This window comes from Entelurus aequoreus, linkage group LG08, assembly GCF_033978785.1.
Source record: "Entelurus aequoreus isolate RoL-2023_Sb linkage group LG08, RoL_Eaeq_v1.1, whole genome shotgun sequence".
In the NCBI taxonomy this organism is placed as follows: Eukaryota; Metazoa; Chordata; class Actinopteri; order Syngnathiformes; family Syngnathidae; genus Entelurus; species Entelurus aequoreus.
The window spans coordinates 34,893,208-34,908,382 of record NC_084738.1 but is presented as its reverse complement, the minus strand read 5'-3'; the positions used below and the strand labels follow the sequence as shown (position 1 = coordinate 34,908,382).

Below are 15,175 nucleotides of genomic sequence, written 5' to 3'. Positions count from 1 at the left end.
ATGATAGAGTCCTCCTTACTGTGTTTCTTATCAATATGACTATTTACAAATGCATGTCTGTGCTTCCATAGCAACCAGGATGTAGGTATTGATAGCACATGGCTATCATTGGAGCCATAGAAACAACAGATGAGGAAAAAATGCATAAACTGACCATGATATAAGTCGTGGTGGTTGTTATTTTATATCTCAAGTTTCAAACACAGTGATATGAAAAAGAAAAACGACCGTTTTATATTGTCACATCCTGTACTGCCTCTCACTTAAAATGAGATCCTGGCTTTAAAAATAAGTATTGCAGACTAAGAGCGAAGCTACAAATCTGAGGCAGAACATCCTTTGATGTAACAGACATGGCAGTAAATCAGCAGGGCTTTGGCTGAAACTCCGCATATGCATCACACAAAGTCCATGTGGTCAGCTCAGTGACGAAAGGCGTACTCACACTAGGCCATTTGTACCGTGCTGAGTTTGGGCACGATTCTCCCTCCCTCAGCTGGCCCTTGCTTACACTGAACATACTGTACGTACTTCAGACAGTTTTCTTGTCCTTTCAATTATATTCTATTACTGCAATTTTCCCAACTTTGGTGATTATTTCCAGTCTTACTTTCTAGTGGTTTTTGATCAATTAGTTTGTCCTGTTACTTGGGATATGTCATGACGAAGGATGTAACGATATCAAAATCTCACGGTACAATATTATCACAGTGTTAAAATGGAACTGCACTTTTTGGGGGAATTTTTCTTTTTGTTCACATTATGTTAGAAAAGAACACATATGTTTTTTCCTTTTTTTATGCATTTAAACAAGTAAATAAATGCAATCAAAAGTCTGCTTACAATGGAGCCTCTGGCAGTCGCTCTATTTTTCCTTTAAAGGCCTACTGAAACAATTTTTTTTAAATTTAAACGGGGATAGCAGATCCATTCTATGTGTCATACTTGATCATTTTGCGATATTGCCATATTTTTGCTGAAAGGATTTAGTAGAGAACAACGACGATAAATGTCGCAACTTTTGATCGCTGATAAAAAAAAGCCTTGCCTGTACCGGGAGTAGCGTGACGTCACCGGAGGAAGGACTCCTCACATTTTCCCATTGTTTACAATGCAGCGAGAGAGATTCGGACCGAGAAAGCGACGATTACCCCATTAATTTGAGCGAGGATGAAAGATTCGTGGATGAGGAAAGTGAGAGTGAAGGACTACAGTGCAGTGCAGGACGTATCTTTTTTCGCTCTGACCGTAACTTAGGTACAAGGGTTCATTGGATTCCACACTTTCTCCTTTTTCTATTGTGGATCACGGATTTGTATTTTAAACCACCTCGGATACTATATCCTCTTGAAAATGAGAGTCGAGAACGCGAAATGGACATTCACAGTGACTTTTATCTCCACGACAATACATCGGCGAAGCTCTTTAGCTACTGAGCTAACGTGATAGCATCGGGCTCAAATGCAGATAGAAACAAAATAAATAAATCCCTGACTGGAAGGATAGACAGAAGATCAACAATACTATTAAACCATGGACATGTAAATACACGGTTAATGCTTTCCAGCCTGGCGAAGCCTATAGCAATGCTGTTGCTAACAGCGCCATTTAAGCTAACTTAGCTACGGGACCTCGACAGAGCTATGCTAAAAACATTATCTATCCACCTATGCCAGCCCTCATCTGCTCATCAACACTCGTGCTCACCTGCGTTCCAGCGATCGACGGAAGGACGAAGGACTTCACCCGATCATCCGTGCGGTCGGCGGCTAGCGTCGGCTAGCGCGTCTGCTATCCAAGTCAAAGTCCTCCTGGTTGTGTTGCTACAGCCAGCCGCTAATACATCGATCCCACCTACAACTTTCTTCTTTGCAGTCTTCATTGTTCATTAAACAAATTGCAAAAGATTCACCAACACAGATGTCCAGAATACTGTGGAATTTTGCGATGAAAACAGAGCTTTTTTGTATTGGATTCAATGGGGTACCAATACTTCCGTTTAACTATAACGTCACGCGCATACGTCATCATATATAGACGTTTTCAACCGGAAGTTTAGCGGGAAAGTTAAAATTGCACTTTATAAGTTAACTCGGCCGTATTGGCATGTGTTGCAATGTTAAGATTTCATCATTGATATATAAATTATCAGACTGCGTGGTCGGTAGTAGTGGGTTTCAGTAGGCCTTTAAAGCACTCTAAAAACATCCAAAAACCTCTATCAATTTTTTAAATACACACCGTAAGTATATATGTAATGTAGTAACAGGCACATTTACAGTATAATAAAAGTTAAAAAGTACTAATGATTGTCACACACACACTAGAACATGAAATATTTATGTATTTTGACCATTTTAAGCATTCACTTCAAAAACTTATCACAACATTCGCTTTTTCCTTCAACAACATCACTGATTATTTATCACTGCAGACTTCATGAGAGCCAGCAAACATAACAAAACAATGTATGCTGTCATTAGGATACCGACTGATGGGATGTTGTTATATTCCTGTTTAGATGAAGAATGACTCATAATCCTAGCAAAAAAAAAAGGAAGGTGGAACCAAGCGTCTTTTTGTGTCTTTCTCTGCATATCTGGGTCTAAATAGGCTGTTAAACTTTAGTATTTATTGTTTTGTTTTCTATTTTAATTATTGATATTATTACTATTATTTTCTCAGCGATACGTTTTTATTAACTTATAATGTATTATTTATATTATTTATATTTTACTTTACATGTATTTAATCGTATGTTTCATAGTATTTTTTAGATGGGGTTAATTTTAGTTATTCTCCAGTGTGGATGCGTCAAAGGTGGCGTTTTCCCTCAAATTCTCAGTGCCATGCCATGTTTTGTTTTTATTTTGTTAATGTCAACAGTCTATGTGTGTGTGTGTGTGTGTGTGTCTGTTCTGGCAATGCTTACTTAATGGGGACATCGCTCTGTTTACACAGTCACCTTTCGGGGACCTCTGACGGTATGGGGACAAAAAAACAGGTACCCTAAAGGGAAACCTTTTTAAATGATAGTCAGATCCATTCTGAAAATGCCTAAGTGATTTCTAAGCTTTGGCCCATAAAACATGTTTAGTGGCTAGTTTGAGTGTGAGACATTTGCACAGCAGCCTCCTCATCGGGCTGTAGCTGGTACATTTAAGTGGTGAAACTTCCTATAAGAGGACAGCTGTAGTGCTGTATACTGAGGGTCATGTCATATTTAATTTGAACTTTTTTTTTTTTAAATGGTCCTCAGTAGTGACGTACAAATTTGTGTGAATTATGCAAAATGATTTAAATTTGGTCCCCATGAACCATATTAACTCTTTTTCCCCAGGGTCCCCAGTAAGAATGATCAGCACATTAATTCATCAATCCAGAGATTTAAAGACGTGTATGAGCTAACTGGACACTGGCCATTTTACCTAATTCTTTTTATGCCTCCACAACCTGTAGAAAGGGTGGTCCCCACAAGTGATGATCAAAAACTTGGTCCCCATTCCCAATAATAACCAGAATGTGTGTGTGTGTGTTTTCTTTTCTTTTTTTTGTGTAGATGCACTTTGTGTTTGCCACTTGCCTGTGTATTAAAAGTGCTATATAAATAAAGTTTGATTGATTGATTAACCAAAGTTGACCAACTTATTGGATTAAGTCCTGATCCTTCTACTGTCCAGGTGAGGGACAATATTTATAATCTACAATAAACTTTCACAAGGTCCGAGGCGAAAAAAGCAGCTCACCAACTGATAATGTCAACATAGCAGCATCAAGCTTGTCAGCTCTCTGTGACAATGCGCTGCTAAAAATAGTTTGTCTGTGTTAGCGCTTATAATAACAATATCTTTAATACTTGGTTAAAAATCAGGGCACCTCATGTAAATGGTGTATTGTTGACGCTTTTTGGATGATTTTTAGAGGGTTTTATGTACGGAAAAGAGGACCTTCCATTGGCTTCCGTGAAAGCAAACTTTTATTTACATTTATTTACGAGTTAGAATGCATAAAAACATACATCCGTCTTCTTGTATCTCATAAAGATTGTGAACGATTGGCAACATTTAAAAAAAGTGCAGTTCCTTAGACCATGGCACGATATTATTGTATTTATAGAGAAACATTTGTACACAAGTCAATTTCAAAGTGCTTTACAGAAAATTCAAAGAAAGCAAAAATAAAGATATCAAATTATAATTCCAATCAAAATCAGAAAATACAATTATGTTAAAAACAGTCTTAAATAATTAAAATCAATCAAATACTGTAAATAAAATACTTTCAGTTGTTATATGCACAATTCAGTAAAAGTGTTGGCAGCTTGGATTTGAACATTGCCAACTTTGAGGCCCATCCGACATCCTCAGGAAGACTATTCCAGATTTTAGGAGCATAAAACTGAAACGCAGTTTCACCATGTTTGGTCCTGACTCTGGCCATAGTGTGTAAAATGAAGTGGCTGGAATGTGTATGATAAACACACTTCTTGTAATTAAACACAAACATAATGCTCATATGTTTTAATCATATACTAAGGGTGTAACGGTACACAAACATTTCGGTTCGGTACGTACCTCGGTTTAGAGGTCACGGTTCGGTTCATTTTCGGTACAGTAAGAAAACAACAAAATATAAATTTTCTGATTATTTATTTACCAAAATTTGTAAACAATGGCTTTATCCTTTTAACATTGTTTTAAAATAGCTCTGTGTAGATAGATAGATAGATAGATAGTACTTTATTGATTCCTTCAGGAGAGTTCCTTTAGGAAAATTAAAAATGTGTATGATGGATGTGAGCCACCACAGGCAGTTTATTTCACTATTGTTATTGTTTTGCATCCCCTGTCATCCTAGTAACCCCCTCTCCCTCCAGAGAGGAGTTGTACAGTCTGATGGCGTGTGGGACAAAGGAGTTTTTTAGTCTATTAGTCCTGCACTTGGGATGAAGCAGTCATGTAAGTGTCAAAAAGACAGCCAAAAGAGGTTGGCAGATGAGAATAAATCTAAAGGTAAAATATTGTGTAGAAATGCAATCCTGATTTTCAAAATGTTCTTCTGGGGTTTGCATGGCAGCACTTTGTGCTGATAAAAATGTTCCTCTATTTTTCTCAAAGTGTGCGCACATACCTAATTTATGCAACCTCAATTCCAGCCGGTAGTTTGGCCCTGTTTCAACTATTTTTGGAATGCCTTAAAAACCTTAAAGGCATTCCTTAAACTTTTTCCAAGTTGTGTTGGTATAAACAGCACATTTATCTGCCCTCTTTGTGATGCTCTCTCTCTCTCTCTCTGTCTCCATCTTCAGATTAATTGTGTGACTTTCCCTCTGCCTGCCTCCATGCCAGAACAGCAGCTGCTTAAGCCAAACGAATGGAGTTACTGTGACTACTTTTGGGTGAGTGTACTATCATATTTTAGATCATAGAAAGGTGTGATTTGTAAATGATGCAGATTGGGTTTTTTTCTGAAGCACAATCACCATGGTTGTTTGGTTGGTTGTACAATTTAGGAGGCAAAAACTCTAAATACATAAAAAATGCTCTTGCAGTAATAGATTTTTACGTACATTTTAATGCCTTAATATTATGTAAAACTCACTCTCTAATTTCAAGTAAGATAAATATTAAGTGTTTGTAATTTTTACATCCAGGAAGAAACTATTACACATTGCAAGCCGTAGTATGCTTCACATTTTGAATAACTTAGATGTAACAGTTCGTGTAGGACTGGACCCTGCAGGCGGCATTGGTAGAATTGGCAAATTTACATTCGATAAAGACCAGCTCATGCAAAATAGATCCATAGATCAAACACAAATACCAGGTACTCCTTTAAGGTAGGTATAAAAATTATGGTGCCTGGAAATAACCAAAAATTATGCACCGCGGAAGAATTACTTAACCGTAATAGACAAAACTGGAGGGGAACGAGTGGCATGGAAGACTTCATCCTGCAGCAACTGCTGTGCTTTGGAACAACATTAGTTGGGAAGGTTGAGCGCTATATAAATATACTTCAATTCAATTCAATTCAATTCAATTCAATTCAAGGTGTGTCTTGTTGCTCTACCCCGCACAGAAAATTAAATTAGTATGTATAACTCATTTGTATTTAGCATTTTTATATAATGAATTATCTACTTTTATTAGATTAAATTGTTTGAACAATTTCTGAATACAATTTACATAGTTTATTAATTTTGTGAATATTCAGTCGTGCTCAAAAGTTTACATACACTTGTAAAGAACATAATGTCATGGCTGTCTTGAGTTTCCAATAATAAAAATGCTAGAGTGATTGGAGCACATACTTGTTGATCACAAAAACATTCATGAAGTTTTTTTTATTTTTTAATGAATTTATTATGGGTCTACTGAAAATGTAACCAAATCTCTTGGGTCAAAAGTATAAATACAGCAAAGTTAATATTTGGTTACATGTCCCTTAGCAAGTTTCACTGCAATAAGGCGCTTTTGGTAGCCATCCACAAGCTTCTGGTTGAATTTTTGACCACTCCTCTTGACAAAGTTGGTGCAGTTCAGCTAAAATGGTTTGGACTTGTTTCTTCAGCATTTTCCACACGTTTAAGTCAGGACTTTGGGAGGGCCATTCTAAAACCTTAATTCTAGCCTGATTTAGCTATTCCTTTACCACTTTTGACATGTGTTTGGGGTCATTGTCCTGTTGGAACATCCAACTGCGCCCAAGACCCAACCTTTGGGCTGATGATTGTAGGTTGTCTTGAAGAATTTGGAGGTACTCCTCCTTTTTCATTGTCCCATTTACTCTCTGTAAAGCACCAGTTCCATTGGCAGCAAAACAGGCCCAAAGCATAATACTAACACCACCATGCTGTTCTTGGGATTAAAGGCCTCACCTTTTCTCCTCCAAACATATTGCTGGGTATTGTGGCCAAACAGCTAAATGTTTGTTTCATCTGACCACAGAACCTTCCTCCAGAAGGTCTTATCTTTGTCCATGTGATGTAAGATGAAACAAAAATTGAGCTGTTTGGTCACAATACCCAGCAATAAGAGTTGTAGAAATTATTGGTGTTTACAAATGTATGTAAACTTTTGACCACGATTGTAAGTACCGTAATTTCCGGACTATAAGCCGCTACTTTTTCCCCTCGTTCTGGTCCCTGCGGCTTATACAACGGTGCGGCTTATATACGGCCTGTTCTTCTCCGACACCGACGAAGAGGATTTCCGTGGTTTTAGTACACAGGAGAAAGACGATGACACAATGATTAAAGACTGACTTTTCATATACCGGTAGGCTGGTTATTTTGATAACGTACAGGCGAGCACTTTGTATTACTTTGCACCGTTGTATTATTTGTACTCTGCATGAATGCTGTTCGCCATGTCAAAGATGTGAAAGTTTGATTGAATGATTGAAAGATTTATTGTTAATAAATGGGACGCTTTGCATTCCCAAACAGTCATCTCTGTCCCAACAATCCCCTCCGTGGTAGCAGGAACCCCTATATACTACGGTAATTACACATCAAAACCCTGCGGCTTATATTCGGGTGCGGCTTATATATGGAGCAATCTGTATTTTCCCCTAAATTTAGCTGGTGCGGCTTATAGTCAGGTGCGGCTTATAGTCCGGAAATTACGGTATACATTTACAAAATGAAAACATCCACATAATGGCTAACTGCATTCTTTGAAAAAACGTTTCAACACCCTTGATTTGGATAAACAATTATGAGTGATAAGCTTGACGATAAGCTCGAAGACCTCAATGAAAGATAAAAACAAAGGACCCAGATTTCCCTCGCCCGGACGCGGGTCACCGGGGCCCCCCTCTGGAGCCAGGCCCGGAGGTGGGGCACGATGGCGAGCACCTGGTGGCCGGGCCTGCCCCCATGGGACCCGGCCGGGCACAGCCCGAAGAGGCAACGTGGGTCCCCCCTCCAATGGGCTCACCACCCATAGCAGGGGTCATAGAGGTCGGGTGCGAAGTGAGCTGGGCGGCAGCCGAAGGCAGTGCACTTGGCGGTCCGATCCTCGGCTACAGAAGCTAGCTCTTGGGACGTGGAACGTCACCTCGCTGGGGGGGAAGGAGCCTGAGCTAGTTCCGGCTAGACATAGTCGGACTCACTTCGACGCACAGCAAGGGCTCTGGAACCAGTTCTCTCGAGAGGGGCTGGACTCTTTTCCACTCTGGCGTTGCCGGCAGTGAGAGGCGACGGGCTGGGGTGGCAATTCTTGTTGCCCCCCGGCTCAGAGCCTGCATGTTGGAGTTCAACCCGGTGGACGAGAGGGTAGCTTCCCTCCGCCTTCGGGTGGGGGAACGGGTCCTGACTGTGGTTTGCGCTTACGCGCCAAACCGCAGCTCAGAGTACCCACCCTTTTTGGATTCGCTCGAGGGAGTACTTGAGAGTGCTGCCCCGGGTGATTCCCTCATTCTACTGGGGGACTTCAACGCTCATGTTGGCAGCAACAGTGAAACCTGGAGAGGCGTGATTGGAAAGAATGGCCGCCCGGATCTGAACCCGAGCGGTGTTTTGTTATTGGACTTTTGTGCCAGTCACGGATTGTCCATAACGAACACCATGTTCAAACATAAGGATGTCCATATGTGCACTTGGCACCAGGACACCCTAGGCCGCAGTTCCATGATCGACTTTGTAGTTGTGTCGTCGGATTTGCGGCCTCATGTTTTGGACACTCGGGTGAAGAGAGGGGCGGAGCTTTCTACCGATCACCACCTGGTGGTGAGTTGGCTGCGATGGTGGGGGAGTATGCCGGACAGACCTGGCAGGCCCAAACGCATTGTGAGGGTTTGCTGGGAACGTCTGGCAGAGTCTCCTGTCAGAGAGAGTTTCAATTCCCACCTCCGGAAGAACTTTGAACATGTCACGAGGGAGGTGCTGGACATTGAGTCCAAATGGACCATGTTCCGCACCTCTATTGTCGAGGCGGATGATTGGAGCTGTGGCCGCAAGGTAGTTGGTGCCTGTCGTGGCGGTAATCCTAGAATCTGTTGGTGGACATCGGCTGTGAAGGATGCCGTCAAGCTGAAGAAGGAGTCCTATCGGGTTCTTTTGGCTCATAGGACTCCTGAGGCAGCGGACAGGTACCGACAGGCCAAGCGGTGTGCGGCTTCAGCGGTCGCGGAGGCAAAGACTCGGACATGGGAGGAGTTCGGGGAAGCCATGGAAAACGACTTCCGGACGGCTTCGAAGCGATTCTGGACCACCATCCGCCGCCTCAGGAAGGGGAAGCAGTGCACTACCAACACCGTGTATGGTGAGGATGGTGTTCTGCTGACCTCGACTGCGGATGTTGTGGGTCGGTGGAGGGAATACTTCGAAGACCTCCTCAATCCCACCAACACGTCTTCCTATGAGGAAGCAGTGCCTGGGGAATCTGTGGTGGGCTCTCCTATTTCTGGGGCTGAGGTTGCTGAGGTAGTTAAAAAGCTCCTCGGTGGCAAGGCCCCGGGGGTGGATGAGATCCGCCCGGAGTTCCTTAAGGCTCTGGATGCTGTGGGACTGTCTTGGTTGACAAGACTCTGCAGCATCGCGTGGACATCGGGGGCGGTACATCTGGATTGGCAGACCGGGGTGGTGGTTCCTCTCTTTAAGAAGGGGAACCGGAGGGTGTGTTCTAACTATTGTGGGATCACACTCCTCAGCCTTCCCGGTAAGGTCTATTCAGGTGTGCTGGAGAGGAGGCTACGCCGGATAGTCGAACCTCGGATTCAGGAGGAACAGTGTTACGGTTTACTAGGGGAGGTGACGGCAAACATACACCAGGGGGAGGTATATACAAATATTTATTATATATATAGACAATATATATATAATAATACTAAACAATACAACTAAACTAAGGAAATGGAGTGTGAACTAGAATACAAGAGTGTGTATGGTGTAAGACTATGTATAGTATTTAACTGGAATGTGTGTTACCAAAGTGTTGAACGAGTTACGAGGAAGTCCAGGGGGCAGACAGGTGATCCGGGATACAAGCGGGGGTCCGTGGGGCTGAGAGGGGCGTCAAGAAGTCTGAGTCCAAAGTGGGGGGTCGAGGATCAAGGGAGGCAGTCAGAATCCAGAGGGGTCTAGAGAAGTGAGACGCACAGCTCACTTCCAAGGCGACGGAGGGAATTCTGCGGGGGACACGGGAGAAACAAGGGACAAGTAAGCCACGGAGAGGAAAACAAGCCGAGCGAGCATAAAGCTTGACGCTTACGGTACACCATGAGAAAACTAAGTTCCCGCGCCGATCCTTGGGTCCACCCTGCCTTTATCCGGCCCACCCTCATCAATCTCAGGTGTGCAGATTTCTGGTGAGTGATTGCAGCTGGTGGCTGCTGTAGGGCGGAGACGCGCGCGGCGCGTCCCTGGATGTGCGCACCCGTGGGCGTGTCCCGAGGTGCGCATAGACGGCAGGGGTCTGAGCCGTAACAGTATCCCCCCACTATGGACAGATTCCAGATGTCCTGGAAGTAGAACCCCCCAAACAGGAACAACAGACAGGGGAGGGCGGAGTGGCGAACTGGTGGTGGGTCGCCGGCCCAAGTGTCCCCGAATCCACCGGGGACGAGTCTGGTGGCGGCGGCGAGTAGAACGCCGCTGAGGCCGGCGGGGCGGGCGACCCAGGAATGGCCACCATCTTAGCCGTCGGGAAGGCAGACACGAGTGGCGCCATGGTGCGTCTCGCCGGAAACGAGGAGGTGACGTCTGAGGCGAAGAGGATGAAGTCGGAGGCGTGGAAGCGGCGGACGTCTTCGGCGGCGTGGTAGCGGCGGACGTCTTCGGCGGCGTGGAAGCGGCGGACGTCATCGGCGGCGTGGAAGCGGCGGACATCATCGGCGATGCAGGCGTGGAAGCAGCGGACGTCATCGGCGATGCAGGCGTGGAAGCAGCGGACGTCATCGGCGATGCAGGCGTGGAAGCAGCGGACGTCATCGGCGATGCAGGCGTGGAAGCAGCAGACGTTGGCGGCGCCGGAGACGAGGAGGACGGCTGAGGATCAGGCCGAGGTGCTGGGGTGGGCGCTGCCGGCCGAGGTGCAGAGGTCGGCGCTGCTGGCCGAGGTGCTGAGGCCGGCGCTGCTGGCCAAGGTGCAGAGGTCGGCGCTGCCGGCCGAGGTGCAGAGGTCGGCGCTGCCGGCCGAAGTGCAGTGGTCGGCGCTGCAGGCCGAGGGGCGAAGGTCAGGGCCAGCCTAGGAGCTGGAGGAGACGTGGGGGTCAGTCTGGGAGCTGGTGGAGATGCGGGGGATATCCTGGGGACTGGTGCTACCTCGGAGGCTAGCTTGGGGACTGGTGCTAGCTCGGGGGCTAGTGCTAGCTCGGAGGCTAGCCGAGGGACTGGTACTAGCTCGGAGTCTAGCCGAGGGGCTGGTGCTAGCTCGGAGGCTAGCCGAGGGACTGGTGCTAGCTCGGAAGCTAGCCGAGGGACTGGTGCTAGCTCGGAGGTCACCTTGGGGACTGGTGCTAGCTCGGGGGCTAGCGCAGGGACAAGTGCTGGTAGCGTGGTAGGTGGGTGCGGCCAGGCAAACTGCAAGATCGGTGGTAGTGGTCTTGCTGGCCGCAGCTGTGCTACCTCACCAGCACAGCTGTCGGTACCATTCCCCCCCCTCCAAAGGCGGATTCCAGACGCTACCAGTAGACTGAGAAACAGACACTGCGGGTGGAAAAAGGGTGTCCAGTCGGCGAGAAAATTCTTCCTTGCCTATATTGCTACTAAACATTCCCTTCCAAGACAGGTCGACAGGACCAGACAATTCCTCCTGTGTGGAGCGAAAAAAAGAAAAAGACATAGTGAATGGGGCAAAAGAGGAGAGGGGAAAAAAATGTCACTGGGGGCGGGGCTAATGTCACTGGGGCGGGGCTAAAGTAACTGGGGGACGAGCTAAAGAAAAACTGTGCCGTCAGGTCCTTATATATAATTTGGCGGGAACTTACTGTTACGGTTTACTAGGGGAGGTGACGGCAAACATATAGGGCAGTATATACAAATATTTATAATATATATAAAGACAATATATATATAATAATACTAAACAATACAACTAAACTAAGGAAATGGAGTGTGAACTAGAATACAAGAGTGTGTATGGTGTAAGACTATGTGTAGTATTTAACTGGAATGTGTATTACCAAAGTGTTGAACGAGATACGAGGAAGTCCAGGGGGCAGACAGGTGATCCGGGATACAAGCGGCGGTCCGTGGGGCTGAGAGGGGCGTCAAGAAGTCCAAGTCCAAAGTGGGGGGTCGAGGATCAAGGGAGGCAGTCAGAATCCAGAGGGGTCCAGAGAAGTGAGGCGCACAGCTCACTTCCAAGGCGACGGAGGGAATTCTGCGGGGGACAAGTAAGCCACGGAGAGGAAAACAAGACGAGCGAGCATAAAGCTTGACGCTTACGGTACACCATGAGAAAACTAAGTTCCCGCGCCGATCCTTGGGTCCACCCTGCCTTTATCCGGCACACCCTCATCAATCTCAGGTGTGCAGATTTCTGGTGAGTGATTTCAGCTGGTGGCTGCTGCAGGGCGGAGACGCGCGCGGCGCGTCCCTGGATAAGCGCACCCGTGGGCGTGTCCCGAGGTGCGCACAGACGGCAGGGGTCTGAGCCGTAACAAACAGTGTGGTTTTCGTCCTGGTCGTGGAACTGTGGACCAGCTCTATACTCTCGGCAGGGTCCTTGAGGGTGCATGGGAGTTTGCCCAACCAGTCTACATGTATTTTGTGGACTTGGAGAAGGCATTCGACCGTGTACCTCGGGAAGTTCTGTGGGGAGTGCTCAGAGAGTATGGGGTATCGGACTGTCTGATTGTGGCGGTCCGCTCCCTGTATGATCAGTGCCAGAGTTTGGTCCGCATTGCCGGCAGTAAGTCGGACACGTTTCCAGTGAGGGTTGGACTCCGCCAAGGCTGCCCTTTGTCACCGATTCTGTTCATAACTTTTATGGACAGAATTTCTAGGCGCAGCCAAGGCGTTGAGGGGATCTGGTTTGGTGGCTGCAGTATTAGGTCTCTGCTTTTGTGGTCCTGATGGCTTCATCTGGCCAGGAGCTTCAGCTCTCGCTGGATCGGTTCGCAGCTGAGTGTGAAGCGACTGGGATGAGAATCAGCACCTCCAAGTCCGAGTCCATGGTTCTCGCTCGGTAAAGGGTGGAGTGCCATCTCCGGGTTGCGGAGGAGACCCTGCCCCAGTGGAGGAGTTCAAGTACCTTGGAGTCTTGTTCACGAGTGACGGAAGAGTGGATCGTGAGATCGACAGGCGGATCGGTGCGGCGTCTTCAGTAATGCGGACGCTGTATCGATCCATTGTGGTGAAGAAGGAGCTGAGCCGGAAGGCAAAGCTCTCAATTTACCGGTCGATCTACGTTCCCATCCTCACCTATGGTCATGAGCTTTGGGTTATGACCGAAAGGACAAGATCACGGGTACAAGCGGCCGAAATGAGTTTCCTCCGCCGGGTGGCGGGGCTCTCCCTTAGAGATAGGGTGAGAAGCTCTGCCATCCGGGGGGAGCTCAAAGTAAAGCCGCTGCTCCTCCACATCGAGAGGAGCCAGATGAGGCGGTTCGGGCATCTGGTCAGGATGCCACCCGAATGCCTCCCTAGGGAGGTGTTTAGGGCACGTCCGACCGGTAGGAGGCCACGGGGAAGACCCAGGACACGTTGGGAAGACTATGTCTCCCGGCTGGCCTGAGAACGCCTCGGGATCCCCCGGGAGGAGCTGGACGAAGTGGCTGGGGAGAGGGAAGTCTGGGTTTCCCTGCATAGGCTGCTGCCCCCGCGACCCGACCTTGGATAAGCGGAAGAAGATTGATGGATGGATGGATGGAAGCTTGGTTAAATTGGATTGTTTAGTTAATACTCAATGTTCATGGAGCCCCGACACTCTGAGAATCAGTGTCTTTTGTGAAATATACCAAATAGCCTGACAGGATAATAGACTGCATCCCCATTGCGAGACAGCACATTCCAGGTGGCCTCTGCTTCTCTGTGTTTGGAAGTTCCCTGCAGTGTAATCTCTTCCACGTGTTACGTGTTGTGCAAACATTCTGCAGCCATGAGCATAGAGATAACACAGTGGAGTAAACTAAGACAAAATATCTATTATCCCCACTTCAACAAATACATTGCTACAGCCTGCGTAGTTATGGTCTTAACATTAACTGACATTTATGTGTAATGTTAAATAGATGTTCTGCATTCGGAAGTTTAAATGAATTTTAAGTTTCAGTAACTTGATAACAATCTTTTGACCCATTTTGACTTAATTATCGAATACATTATGCAGACTGCAGGTAGACTTAAGAGGCATCTTTTCTATGCTGGATTTATGTTAGGTGACACATGAACATATATTTCTATGAGTAAGTTGCACAACTACATAAAGCTAAAAATAAGCAATGTAATGCAATTAGGGCTGTCTGCGACTAAGGAGTTTCATAGTCAAACTTGATTAGTTAACGTTTGCCCATTTCGACAATCAGTCTAATCAATGTTTTTGTTTTAAAGAGAAATAAAACAGATTATATGTAGTAGTGTTTACTGACTGGTCACTAGGTGTCAGTTAAATCACATGGAAGTGCTCTATTACATATTCATGAATATTCCAAAGTTAAGGTACAGTAAGTATAAAAGGAATACAGTCTTTCATTAAAATGAACAAAATAAAGATATAATTTGTGACTTTTTCCACCTCAAAAAAAGGCTAAACCACAGTCTGCGAGGTACTTGGATCATGGCGCGCAGTACCAAGAACACATCATCCATCCATCCATTTTCTACCGCTTGTCCCTTTTGGGGTCGCGGGGGGTGCTGGAGCCTATCTCAGCTGCATTCGGGCGGGAGGCGGGGTACACCCTGGACAAGTCGCCACCTCATCACAGGGCCAACACAGATAGACAGACAACATTCACACTCACATTCACACACTCGGGCCAATTTAGTGTTTCCAATCAACCTATCCCCAGGTGCATGTTTTTGGCGGTGGGAGGAAGCCGGAGTACCCGGAGGGAACCCACACAGACACAGGGAGAACATGCAAACTCCACACAGAAAGATCCCGAGCCCGGGATTGAACCCAGGACTACTCAGGACCTTCGTATTGTGAGGCATTTGAACTAACCCCTTTTCCACCGTGCTGCCCAGAACACATCATACTTGACTAAATAGAGGAGGTTATAGTCG

At 46.0% G+C, this 15,175-nt stretch overlaps 1 pseudogene; it reads left to right on the top strand.

The window, feature by feature from the left end:
- The window catches only part of LOC133655824 (myosin-4-like), a 249,022-nt pseudogene that overhangs the window by 178,948 nt on the left and 54,899 nt on the right, over positions 1-15,175 (top strand).